This window comes from Pollicipes pollicipes, unplaced genomic scaffold (genome assembly GCF_011947565.3).
Source record: "Pollicipes pollicipes isolate AB1234 unplaced genomic scaffold, Ppol_2.1 Scaffold_6052;HRSCAF=7182_pilon_pilon_pilon, whole genome shotgun sequence".
In the NCBI taxonomy this organism is placed as follows: Eukaryota; Metazoa; Arthropoda; class Thecostraca; order Pollicipedomorpha; family Pollicipedidae; genus Pollicipes; species Pollicipes pollicipes.
In genome coordinates, this window is record NW_023596805.1 from 15,503,986 (window position 1) to 15,517,381 (window position 13,396).

At 53.1% G+C, this 13,396-nt stretch overlaps 1 long non-coding RNA gene across 3 annotated transcripts in view; it reads left to right on the forward strand.

The window, feature by feature from the left end:
• Window positions 1-1,557: 1,557 nt before the first annotated feature.
• Window positions 1,558-13,396, forward strand: part of LOC119104884 (uncharacterized) — a 28,320-nt gene continuing 16,481 nt past the window's right edge. The window contains exons 1-3 of one of the 3 annotated variants that reach the window (XR_005095002.1): window positions 1,558-1,624; window positions 5,101-5,169; window positions 9,088-9,194. This is a non-coding gene — a long non-coding RNA (uncharacterized LOC119104884). Of the gene's footprint in view, window positions 1,625-1,650; window positions 1,813-5,100; window positions 5,170-9,087; window positions 9,195-13,396 lie in introns of those variants that run through there. The other 2 variants (XR_005095001.1, XR_005095003.1) reach the window with 2 other exon arrangements.

Below are 13,396 nucleotides of genomic sequence, written 5' to 3' on the forward strand. Positions count from 1 at the left end.
TTATGACGCTTGGTAGTCGTTTATTAAATGGCGTATTTCGTATTTGAAGACGATATTCAAGCAGGCATGAGATTCAATTGAATAAGCTCAGTTATAAATATTGGTATACTTTTATGCGGCTAACGTTACCCTGAGCAACACAAATTATCTGTTTAGTAAATATGCTCCTCAGCGCATGATCCTTTGATTACATCATGGTACCTTGCACCACATTGATTAAGAGTCAATAGACGGTAGTTATGTCTGGAATTATATTTCTGCTCACGAACGCCAAATATGGACGACTCGACAACTATACTTTGTTATTCTTGAACGGCACGCGGCCAATGGGATCGCAGAATTTTAATGACGTTGTCATGATATCAAAGATTCCTGGGTGACCTTGAAAAGGTCTCCCCGAAATAGTCTGCACATCTTCGGGGGAGTGTACCTCAGAAACTAGAGCGGCTTAGATCTTGAGAAGGATAGGGCTGTGGACGGCACCGAATGATCTTCAAGGCGGTTATTTAAGTTTAAAAACCCCTATACACATGTGGATCACTCCCTTGAAACGAATAACCATGCGTGGGACACGCTGTAATGCAAAATGAATAGGCACCGAAACTCACACTTGTAATGCTAAAATCCGAATATTTAAGAACAGTGAGGTTTTGGTTAAATGAACTTTCAGTTACTAATTTTTAAAGGGTTTTTAACTGAACACAATCAGATTGGCATAATGCTCAAGCATTATTTCGGCGCTTTTTATGATAATTAGACAAAATTGTTTAACTATATACTCAGCATGCTTGTAATGTGCTATTTGCCTACATATGGCCAGTTAAAACTCGCAAAAAGGCATTACGCCAATGGCTGCAACAATAAATACACATGAAAATCACAGTCTGGACAGCTTTTAAGTCCTTTGACATGATCAGCGCTAAACGTGCACCAACGACATAACTACCCATTCTTCGTTCGCCATATGTGGTCATAAGTTTATAGCTCCCGGCTCTTAGGGATGGGGAGCAGACCCCATAGGCCTAGGAAACACAGAATGGGGCTCGATGAGTTCATAATGGAGTAACAGGAGTCCTTTGGTCAAGAAACCCATTATAAGGGTCTTTCCAGCGCGCGGGGAGAAGAATCTCCACCGAAGTAAATTTGAATGGCAAAAAAGTGTTTGCCAGAAAATAATCAGGGCGTACCATAGCTCCCTATCGCCCATGATGCTAAATATCCAAGAAATATGAGACGCACCACATGCGTCCCGCCCGCTGCGGCACTGTGCGCCTCCCATAGAGCTCATTTTGAGGCTCAAATCTGCAGCCACTTTTATAGTGTAGGGCCCGACTCCTGCACGCAGCAATACTCTGAAGCAAAAAACCACATTATGGGAATATTTTTTGCACACATAATTTATGAATATATTTTGGCAGATGAAATCCCAAAAACAACGCAGCAAAATGGATTGGGGCGAGATATCAAGCATTTGTCAGTGACGCTCCATACAGCAGTTTAGGGCTAATCAGCCTTTATGCTCCTAAAATGCCGCATTAGTGACGATACCACCATATTCTGAGCGCGTTTGTTTGTCCTTGGCTGTGTGCCGTGAGGGGGCCGTGAGTTGGGTGGGGTGAAATGGGTGAGTATCGAGGATGGAGCCCGGGATGTTACATTGAGTTTGCAGGCATTGATTGGTCGCAAGTGGCTTCCGGATCTCTTCTTGCCCTGGTTCATACCTGGAGGTTTGCAGGGAACCGTTCCGCCGTGCGTGGTTGACGCCGGTATGCCCGCGGGCGCTGGGGTGTACGTGGAGCAGGCAGCCGACAGGTGAGCTTCTGGTTACGTCTGGACGAGAGCTTGATTTTACCTCAGGTGGACCATTTTTGCCCCTGACTCACGTCACATAGATCTGGCCATGTTGACTCATGTCTCATGGATGAATCCTGCTCTGAGTGCACTGCACGTCTGGAAAACCAGAGGCACAGGGTTTGATTCCCCGCGTTGCCCGCCCTTCCTGCCAGGGTGAGAGGCAGGCGACGCCATATAGCCTCAGCAGCTAAGTGGGTCGTAAAGCCCCTATGACACATACTCTGAGTGCACTGCACTGCACCAGGACCAAGTGTTGTTTTTGTGAATGGTTGTTTGTGTTTGTGTGTTAAGGGGGAGGGGAGAAGGGGAATCCAGGGCCCAGCCTGGCCTCCAGAGGTGTTCTTCTGAATACTTTTCTGTAGTTAGGTGGTGTTGTGTGGCTCACATTTTAGTGAAATTGTTGTGCTATTAGATTCAAAAATATAAAGCACTGCATATGAGGGGGAAGAGGCAGGTCTCAGGTCAGTGCTCTCCTAAAAATGCTTTCTATGTGTCTGTGTTGAATAGCACAACACATTGTTGAGTTGTGTCTGATTCTGACTTGGAAATAACTGGACAGTCATTAAAGAAGCTACCAATGTGACAGCTACCAATGTGACAGCTATCAATGTGACAGCGTGAAAAACGCTTCTAAATCTGGCTGGTTAAAATGGCCGGCAATCCTATTCTAAAGGTGTCAGTGATGACTCAGTAACTTGGTATTGTACAGTAATGGTGTGTTAAGCAATACCTCCAGGATTTGACACCTTTGGATATTCCAGTGCCATAGGGTGCCTCACTGGTGATGTTGATACATAATGAGTCTGGAAAATGCAGCATGGATATTAACCTGCCAAGCTAGTGCAGGGGTGTACCATTGCATTTAGCTGGGACCTGGAGAGGCTTGAGCCCCTGCCCCAGTGGCAGCCCAGTTCACACCTGGGACCTGCCATTCTGTTCTCAGGTTATTGTTGGTAGTCCATTGTATTGGTAATGTGTAATGAGAAATCAGTACAAAATTGAGTACTGATGACCACTGGTTAGAATAGGTAACATGCATGTCAATAATATGCCTGCCAGGTAAACTAGTTAATAAACCCATGCCCATCATTAAAGCTTGATTGACATGCAGAGTTATAGTCAGGATTTGTTCTGGAGCCCCAAGTTTAGGCATGGTGCTTCTGGAAAAAGAAAATGTAAGCTCACACTCAAAAATGAAATTCATTGTAATAAACCTTTGGGACACCCTCAGATGCATTGTACATGGAGCATGGGCTAAAGGTGTGAAAGGATGTACACCACAGTAATGTGTGCCAAAACATGCCAAACTGTCATCACAGTGCTTGGTTCTTGAGGTGGAGCACCAAGCTCTCTGGCGAGCGGCCCGATGTGCAGATGGCGCTAATAATGGCCTCATAGGTGGGAGCACGTGTTGGGAGGTGGCGCCTGCCGGCCGCAGGTAGCATAGCCCGAGAGCCGACAGCAGCAGCCGTGCGATGATGGCTGCATGTTCCATCAGAATGGAATCTTTACCTAGCGAGAGACTTTTCTGGTGACGTATTTCAACACACGTGTCTCGGGAGTCACACAGCATGGGTTTACGATATTCTCAAATGCTGTTTCCGTTTTGATGTTATCTCTCAGGCTGATTTGCACCACAGGATTTATTGCTTACACTACAGATCATATCCTTGTGACGCACATATGATTATTTTCAATGCACATTGCTGTTGTCACCGAGGCTGAGGGTTCGGTAGACGCGCGCGTCCGCGCGTCCTCGGATCGCCATCCTCCACAGTCGGCGTCCTCGGATCGCCATCCTCCACAGTCGGCGGGCGCACGCGTCTTGCAAGGTCTCTCGATGTTACGCAGTGACGGCTTCCGAACGGGCTATTTCGACGGATATATGACCCTCGCTGCGGTGTTCGCGACTGGTAGGACACGGCTGTGTGGCTGTGTGGCCGATGCCCCCCCCCCCCCCCCCCCTCCTTCCCCCGGCCGGACGGAGACTGACAGCGTTTAGCGCGGTTGGCTTAAGCTGTGCACTTCTGGTGACAGTACAGGGTCAGGAAATCCGAAAAACAGAACGACGTACATCTGTGGAGGGTCAGAGACGGGCCAGTTAGCAGACAGTGGTGAACGCAGCGGTGACGCAGGCATGATCTTGACACGTGCGACGAACCCACGGTATACAGTCAGCCGAGGTGAAACAAATAGGTAAAAATACCTGTACGGGGGGATAAGGCAAAAATGGAAACAGTGCAGGCAGAGAGCTCTAAACGGCGTGCGTATGCCGTCTGTGGATGGATAAACGTGTTTCCTGATAACAAGCAAACGCTCTGAGCATTTCGTTGTATATTTGTATAATGTATGTCACGTATCGTGTAGTAGGTACGTTGTTACCGATAATAAAGCAGTGGGTTTTCTCTGCGGACGCGGTCTATTTAGACTCCTTGATGCGGTACTGCACCGGACGTTCAAATGGAGCCATGGGGCACACACCGTCCTCATCTACTTTTCAAAAGCCCTAACGGACTTTCGAGAACATTTTAGTCGCTTTTTGGGCTAGTTCTGAGAATCCCCTTGGTGGGTTTTGTCCTGAATATTGATAAGATCCTGCATTTGCTCTTGATTGCGCCCTTAACTTGTTGTCCAAGCACGCAGTTAAGATAATGTACACCAAGTTCCTGCACAGTTAATGTCAAACAACAGCTGGGGTATCGTGCGACTCACTTGTTCGAGCTGCACTCTGTGGGACTGGTGCAGCTGGCGCCTGCCTGTTTGGTCGGCACGCATCTTTTTCCGACAGCTCCTCCAAAGTCGTGGCAGTAGAGACCGGTCATGTCGCCCTCTGCGCAGTCCTTGTCGCTGCCGCATGCTGCCGGAAACAGAACACTCCACTCTACTGCCCGCTGCGCATGCCTGTTCGCTGGTGCAAGCTACCGGAAACAGAAGGGCGCTCCATTCTACCGTCCGCCGCGTACGCCTGCTCGCTGGTGCATGCTGCCGGAAACAGAAGAGCACTCAATTCTACTATGCTATGAATTCTTACGCTGTAAACCACTGGTTATCGTTATGCCAGAAGTTGCTGATTCACTTGGGTGACATTGAGTTATTATTTGAGAATGCCTGACTCTTCCAGCAGCGTTCATGGTCACGAAGGTCGTGGTCATGGCCACGAAACATATTTTCAGCGTACGAAGTCATAATGCTCATGAGCCAGAAGATTAAGCCGTCTCTGACCTGCATCATTTTTGCTCCAAACAGAACAGCACCTCCATCGGGCAGGTGGCAAGCCGCGGCAAGATCAAAGCGAACGACTGCAGACGGAGTCACGTGAGTGGAGCAATGAGCTGGTGTGCAAGTGCCCGAAGTGTCACATAAGAATGAGCTGGTGTGCAAGTGCCCGAAGTGTCACATAAGAATGTATCGCGCGTCAGTAATTTTCTGGTTTCGTTTTTTTACGCAAAGACGACACAACGCACAACACTAGCCGAGAAATTCAGGGGGTGTTAAGTAAGAATGGTGTTCTAAGCTGAGGCCGTGATACAGATGGGCTAGGCTTTGATTATATACATTTTGGCCAGGAATGCCAATGAGGATGTTGGGGCTGTAAGGTATAGGAGAGTTGGCATCGAGAGGAGTGTCCCGCTGCGTGTCTGCCCTGCCTAGGGACGCGAGATCAGGATGTGTTCAGGTGCTCGGTGTTGGCACTCGCCGCCGCGGGCGTGAGCTGGACTCATGGCTGACGCCGCCGCCCAATCTAGATTTTGCGAGGCGTTGAGAAGGTTCTGCATTCAGCGGTGAGCGTTCAAAACAAGGTGGGGAATCCGCAAGCAGATATTATATTTTTGCGTCATTTTTTATTGTGGCCATCCGGGAAACGCTCGCCCTCCGCGCCAGAGAGAGTCGCAGGCGATGTCATGTAGTCTCAGCGGCTTAGTGCGTGGTAAAGTCCTAATCACGCACGCAAACACACACATTCACAGGTAGCACCGACGCAGCTGTCATGGGTACACTGAGGGCGACGGACTGTGGCGGACACCGACGGACTGTGACAATGACAGCAATGGTGGGTGACAGGGTACACAGGGGCAACGGACATTGACGGACAGCAACGGACAGCAACGGACGGTGACAACGACAGACAGGGTGGATGGCAGGGTACGAAGAGAACGACGGACAGTGATGACGAATATGAACAGGACGGGTGACAGGGTACACAGGAAGCGCCCGGACAGCGTCAGCGGCAGATAGGGTGGGTGACAAGGCTTCCGGTATTTCTGCGCTCTTGAGGATCCGAGTCCATTTCTGGCCAGCCGAGTCAAACACAGGGTGAACGCTTTTCCTATCTAGCCGTGCCGACAGGACAGCGTCCAGTGATCCAGCATCAGTGAAACGCCTTACCTTCCAGTTCAGCAGCCGCGATGCACGAGTTGCATGCTGGGTCCGACAGGTCGAACGTTTCGACTTTCTTGTAAAACAGCCTAGGACCGCGGTGCGGCGCCGTGGCTCTCAGCCCGCCCGCGGCTGCCTGTGCGCACTGAAGGTGTTGCGGAGGAGCCGCAGGCGGTAGCCGTCAGAATCTCACCGACGATCGAACACCATTCGCAGCGATATTTCGCGGACCTGATTGTAATAGGCGGCACGCGGGAATACTACGCCTCTGTGCTGTGTTGCAAGTACATTGTCCAGAGCTGATGCGCTCGAACGACCAGAAAACTTGCGAGGTAAAGTCACAAGGCAAATTTGGCGCACAAAGGTAGCGCCGTCGTGATACAAGCACTTAATGTATCATGACACCGTACCAGAAGAGGACTGACTCTCACCACCCGACATCAGACACTTCGCCGCTTCGACAGGGCCAGAGAGGGAAGGGAACCCGGGAGAACACCCCAAGAGTGGTGGTCCGGGCCCTCATCGCCAGGAGCTGGGACCCGGAGGACTCCTGCCAGGAGCTGGGACCCGGAGGACTCCTGCCAGGAGCTGGGACCCGGAAGACTCCTGCCAGGAGCTGGGACCCGGAGGACTCCTGCCAGGAGCTGGGACCCGGAGGACTCCTGCCAGGAGCTGGGGCCCGGAGGACTCCTGCCAGGAGCTGGGACCCGGAAGACTCCTGCCAGGAGCTGGGACCCGGAGGACTCCTGCCAGGAGTTGGGACCCGGAAGACTCCTGCCAGGAGCTGGGACCCGGAAGACTCCTGCCAGGAGCTGGGACCCGGAGGACGCCTGCCAGGAGTTGGGACCCGGAGAACCCACCGCCAATGGCTGGGACCCGGGCCACTCACCACCAGGAGCGCTGGGAGCAGCGTCAGCAGAACGGTCCGTGACGTCATGTCTGGAGGCTGGGATAGCGTTCAGCTCGGCTCGAGCAGCGTCGCTCTAGTGTGGCGGCTGAGCCGTCGACCCCTTTTTATACGGTGACACGTCGTCCGACGCCGGCGGCCACACTCGCCCTCACCGCGCTGCGCAGCCAGAGGCAGCGGCTACATGACTGGAACCAAGCCGTCCAGGCTATCGGAAGTGTGCATGACTTCAATCAAACCGTCTAGGCCATCGGAGTTGTACATGACTGGAGCCAAGTCGTCCAGGCCATCGGAAGTGTACATGACTGGAACCAAGCGGTCCAGGCTATCGGAAGTGTACATGACTGGAACCAAGCCGCCCAGGCCATCGGAAGTGTACATGACTGGCACCAAGCCGTCCAGGCTATCGGAAGTGTACATGACTGGAACCAAGCGGTCCAGGCTATCGGAAGTGTGCATGACTTCAATCATACCGTCTAGGCCATCGGAATTGTACATGACTGGAACCAAGCGGTCCAGGCTATCGGAAGTGTACATGACTGGAACCAAGCGGTCCAGGCTATCGGAAGTGTGCATGACTTCAATCATACCGTCTAGGCCATCGGAATTGTACATGACTGGAACCAAGCGGTCCAGGCTATCGGAAGTGTGCATGACTTCAATCAAACCGTCTAGGCCATCGGAATTGTACATGACTGGAACCAAGCGGTCCAGGCTATCGGAAGTGTGCATGGCTTTAATCAAACCGTCTAGGCCATCGGAATTGTACATGACTGGAACCAAGCCGTCCAGGCTATCGGAAGGGTCTTCCCCAGTGATGCCAACAGTTTCAGTTGTTGTTTTTTTTTTAGCCGGGGAGTGGCAGGCCTTTTGTCGAAGTGATGTAAAGACAACTGATGTCGGCCTAGATGTTGTGACCCCCCCCCCCTCCCGACACACACGCACTGAGGCACCACCTTTTCGCGATATGGGGGCCACCGATTGTTCCGATGAACCGGCGAATGATCGGGGATCTTTGTAAAGCGTCCTTCCCGGTCGAAGGGGAGGAGCCAGACTAAACGTGCCTCTAGCAAGAGCTCTGTCTTCTTCTGGTCAGGCAGGGATAAGCTGCCCCTCGACCCAGATTTTTTGGTCTCAATAGGGCTGCCGCACCCGGCTGTGCCCCAGAGGAGTGATGCAGTTTGGCCTGGATTTGTGCCCAGAGAAGTGATGCAGTTTGGCCTAGATTTGTGCCCCAGAGGAGTGATGCAGTTTGAGTGATGCAGTTTGGCCTGGATTTGTGCCCCAGAGGAGTGATGCAGTTTGGCCTGGATGTGTGCCCCAGAGGAGTGATGCAGTTTGGCCTGGATTTGTTAACCTGTTGGTGCCCCGCGTCGACTCCGCACACCCACACGCGGATAACGGGCCTTCCAGGCGCCGTTCTTGCACGGCCCTGGCGACCATCCAAATGGGTCAGGCGACTGGTGCCGACGGGGAGCCGCCGGTGCAATGTTCAGACGAAATGCGGAGTAATATATATATATATATATATATATATATATATATATATATATATATAAGTGGCGCAGTTCTGACCGAGTGACGTGCAGTAGACAGTTTTTGAGAGGGCGCGAAATGGACACGTAGTCGACGCACCCACAAACTCTAAATATCATCTTCATCTGTGGGGTCATGCCCAGCCTCACGCCGAGGAGGCGCCTGGTGTCTCAGCTGTGGGGCCGTGCCCAGCCTCACTCCGAGGAGGCGCGTGGTCAGACTTCCATGAGCGAAGGCAGGAGTTCCCACGAACTCGTACCCGGCGGTTCCAGAACGGCTCTTTAATACTATCTCGGCGACATTTATTCTCCCCTCTGGACTGCACTAGTGCTTAAGAAATTAGACAGGATGACTCACGGTACACGGAGCTCAAATATTTGCCCGTATGTCTAGTGTTTTTTTTTTCTCCCCAGGGGCGCCGACTTCGGCCGGTGTAGGGGATTGGCGCCCTCTCGGGTCCCAGCTCCGGTAACAGGCGGACAGCGTAAGCCGTTCCTCTCAGTGCGTAGCGACTCTGCCGGTACGTGAGCTCCTGCTCCTTGTCCCACCCGCCCCCTTCTCATTACCCGCTCTCCCGCATCCGGCGCACTCGTCACTCCTAACCCTCGTCTTATCGGGTTCGCCGTACCCCTTCGCCCGCGTTCCCGGGTTGGCCGGATTCTGGTGGCTGAGGGGCGTGTCTTGCGGGTCAGTCACGTATCTTAACACTCGACTTTGGCCGGGATATCCGGGGGCCCGTGGGGCCCTGCACGGGCCTGGCGGCTTGTCGCTGGCGCTACGGCTGGGTGCTCCGTGCGGGTCTCCGCTTAGGGTGCCTGGCCCTGCGCAGCGGCTTAAGAGGTCAGGGGGCGGCGGCGCTGAACTACGGCCAGGATGGGGAGGGGTCTCCCCGGTTACACCTGGCCGTGTGGGAGGCGTCGTTCGTCCCGTATAGCACCGAGGTAACCCTGGCGGCACCGCCACCCCCTGGGTGAGTGGGCCGTCCCCCAGTTGGACTCCGAGGTGGGTGGGGAACCCCGGTGCCGAAATTAACAATAACACTGCATGACATCTACAAACCCAAAAAACACCCGCCCCCCGAGAAGGGGACGGACTGCGATGAACGTAGGGCGCAGCGAGGAGTCAGTTCCACCTGCCCCACGCGTTCCTGTCTGCCGGAGTGATGTGAAGAACCTAGCATTGCTTTCGCCGTTTCAGCGCCGAAACGGATGCGACAGGTTGGGAAAAGTCACCCGCTGTGATAAGGATGGCGCGGTCGAGGTGGAGTTCGCAAATGGCGCCGATGCGACTCGAGCTATGACAGGCACTGAATTTGTTTATGCCGCGAGAACCGAGGGTGGGAAACGAGACGTGAACGTGCCAGTCACGGTCACACCGCACCACACCAAAAATTTATCAAAAGGCATCATAAACTGCTATGACCTTCGTGACGTCAGCGAGGAGGAAATCATCGAAGAGTTGGGAATCTGGGGTCGCTGCTGTGTGAAGGATCACAACCAGGAGGTGTGATGACCAAATCCCTACAAACGTTATATTGACATTTAACCGGCCTGATCTACCGTCCGATATCCACGTTGGCTACGCCGCTGTCAAAGTCAGTCTTCGTTCCGAATCCGGTGCGATGTTTTCAATGTCAGCGCTTTGATCATACAAAACCACGCTGCCGCAATCGAGCTGTCTGTGGGAAGTGTGCATCTTGCGAGCATTCGGGAGGCCAGTGTACTTCTGTGCAGCCTTGGTGCGTGAACTGTGGCACGGGGCAGGTACCGTACACAACTTTCGATCGAAATTGTCCAGCCTTTATGAAGGAAAAGGAAATTATGTCATTCAGAACCTTAAATAACATCTCTTTCCGCGAGGCGCGTGAACAGTAAGAGGCTAATCACCCCAAAGTATCTTATGCCGAAAAATCCCAAACCTCTGTACTACAGTCCACCAGCATCAATCACGTGTGAGCGGTCCAATTCATCGCGCTCTTGCGATCCTTCAGCTTGTCTGCGGTGCCGGCGGGACGGGCGACTCCCGCCTAGTTGGATCCTCCGGGTCCTTCAGCTGCGCCCTGCTCTACACACGCTGTGCCGCCGGCCCCTCAGGTGTCGTCGGGGTCGCTAGCGGGGGAGGAGGAGGAATGGACGGTGGTCAAGCGCGGCCATGGTCCGCGGGCTTGGCCGTCCTCGCCGTCTGGCGCTCCGCTGTCCTGGCCGCCACAGGAGACACTGGCGAGTGCGTGCGGAGGGGCAATGGGAACGATGGAACGTCATGATGCAGACAGGCGCGCCCGCGACGCCAGGCGGGCCCGCTTGGCCGAGTTGGAGCGGGCTAAGGCGGCCAATCGTTTGTCCGGTGCAAGCAAGGAGCCCGCCCCTTGCGGTGGTACTCCATCGCTGAGAGGGCCAGTGGAGGCCCCCGCTGACCCCCAGACGCCCAGACGTCAGACACGGTAGAGGCCCGCCGATGGGCCCTTCCCCGCCGCCACCCCGGACTGGGTATGCTGGCGTGAAGCGTGCCCCGGCCGGTCCCCCGTCTCCATCTGACGGAGGGAGCCCCAGAATTCGTCCCAGAGTGGGGCACGTTCCCGCAGAATCGAGCCGTGGCTCCCAGTCTGAAACGTCTGCTCCTGCAACTGGCGCAGCCCAGTTCTTTTAGGACGTGTCCGGTTTTAGTATGTGACCTCCAGCCGCCTTTTTAACACGCTCCTTTTACAGGCCTTTTTACAGTGGAACTGTAGAGGAATAAGGGCGAATGCCCTCGACCTCCAGGCTGTCGTCAGCAAGCACTGTCCTGCAGCCGTAGCGCTGCAAGAGACCAAGCTGGCTTCTGGTCACCACTGCACGCTGAAGGGCTACGCCCTGTTTCGCAACGGTGTATTAACCGACGGTATCGCACACGGCGGTGTCCTTCTTGCAGTTTACCACAGCGTGCCAGCCAGGAGGCTGAAGCCTGTGGTCTACGCTACAGGCTGTAGCCGCATGCCTACATTTTAATCACCGTTACATCACGGTGTGTTCCTTATATCTTCCACCTGGCGTCGCTTTTCCATTGAAAGAGATGAGACGTTTAGTGCATGAGTCGCCTTCACCATGTCTTCTTTTAGGCGACTTCAATGCTCATCACACCGCGTGGGGCTGTGATAGCACGAACACCCATGGGAGGATTTGCGATTATTTTATCCATGACTTGTCACTGTGTATTTTAAACACAGGGACTCGTACTCATTTTACACTTCCGTCCGGTCAGACTTCCGCGCTTGACTTGAGTCTTTCTAGTCCCGAGCTGGTGGAGAGCCTCGAGTGGTCTGTGGCAGATGATCCAATGGGCAGCGATCACTTCTCAGTGTGGCTTCCATTCCAGATAAGAGGAACGTTGGTGTAAGGCCGTGACGGTGGAATTTAAAAAAAGGCTGGCTTGAGTGAGTTTGGGGCTTGACTGGAGACATTGTGTCAGACCGGATGTGAAAGCGCGACACCCTCTATTGAGGATTTTATTCGACTTTTAGATTGCGCTAGCGATTACATCCCGCGCACTTCTGGATTTCCCCGTCGCACTCCCGTGCCGTGGTGGACAGAGAATTGTTGTGGCGCAATTCGCGCTCGCAATAGTGCTTTCCGAGCTTTGGACGCCAGAAATAGCCTGAAGAATTTAGTAGCTTTTAAGAAGGCGAGAGCTTTTGCCCGTTGCACGATAAAAGAAGCGAAACGTGAACCCTGGCGTGTGTATGTAAGCACGCTCAACCGATTCACGCCAGCTTCGCAGGTTTGGGCTCGGATTAAGCGCATCTCCGGGCAGTTTCATCCGTGCCACTTCCTGTGCTACATGTTAACGGCCAGCTGGCGACTCACCCGTTGGATGTGGCTAACGAGATCGCCCGAGCACTCTCCCATCGTAGCGAAGGTGCAAACGCGAGCCCACAGTTCTTACAGCAAAGAGCACAATGAGAAATAATCGTGGTGGACTTTTTCACAAGGCAACCACAAACGTTCAATGAGCTCTTCACTTTGGTGGAGCTGGATTCGGCAATCGCAAAGCTCCGTAGTGTATCGAAACGCCCTGATAACGTCCACAATGTGACACACGCTCCGACATCTGCCACCGTGTACACTTCGTGTTCTGTTGGCGGCCTTCAACAGGGTGTGGTCAAGTGGTGAATTCCCTCCGGCCTGGCGGGAAACTGTTGTGGTGCCTACTCTAAAACCGGGAAAGAGTGGGATGGACCCTCTTCATTACCGACCCATTTCACTGACGTCATCACTGTCCAAGCTCATGGAAAGGATGGTAAGCGTTTGACTCACTTGGTGTTTGGAGAACAACGATATTTGTAGTAACTCGCAGTGCGGGTTTAGGAAAAACCGTAGTACGGTGGACCACCTTTTAGCTTTAGACACTATGGTTCGTAAGGCTTTTCAAGAGAAAGCGCATATGGGGACAGCGTTCTTCGACACTGAAACCGCCCATGACACCACATGGCACCATGGTGATCTTCAAAAGCTCTTTAAATATGGTATACGTGGCCATATGGGTACTTTTCTCCAAAGGTTTTTAGCCAAACAATATTTCCGTGTTCGGGTCGGCAATGTCCTCTTCCATAGGCACCAACAACTAAATGGTGTGCCCCAGGGCGGCGTGTTAAGTGTAGCGCTGTTCGCAGTTATGCTAAATTATATTTGTAATGTGCTACCCCAGCCGATCGGACGTGCCCTTTTTGTTGACGATTTTACTACTTGG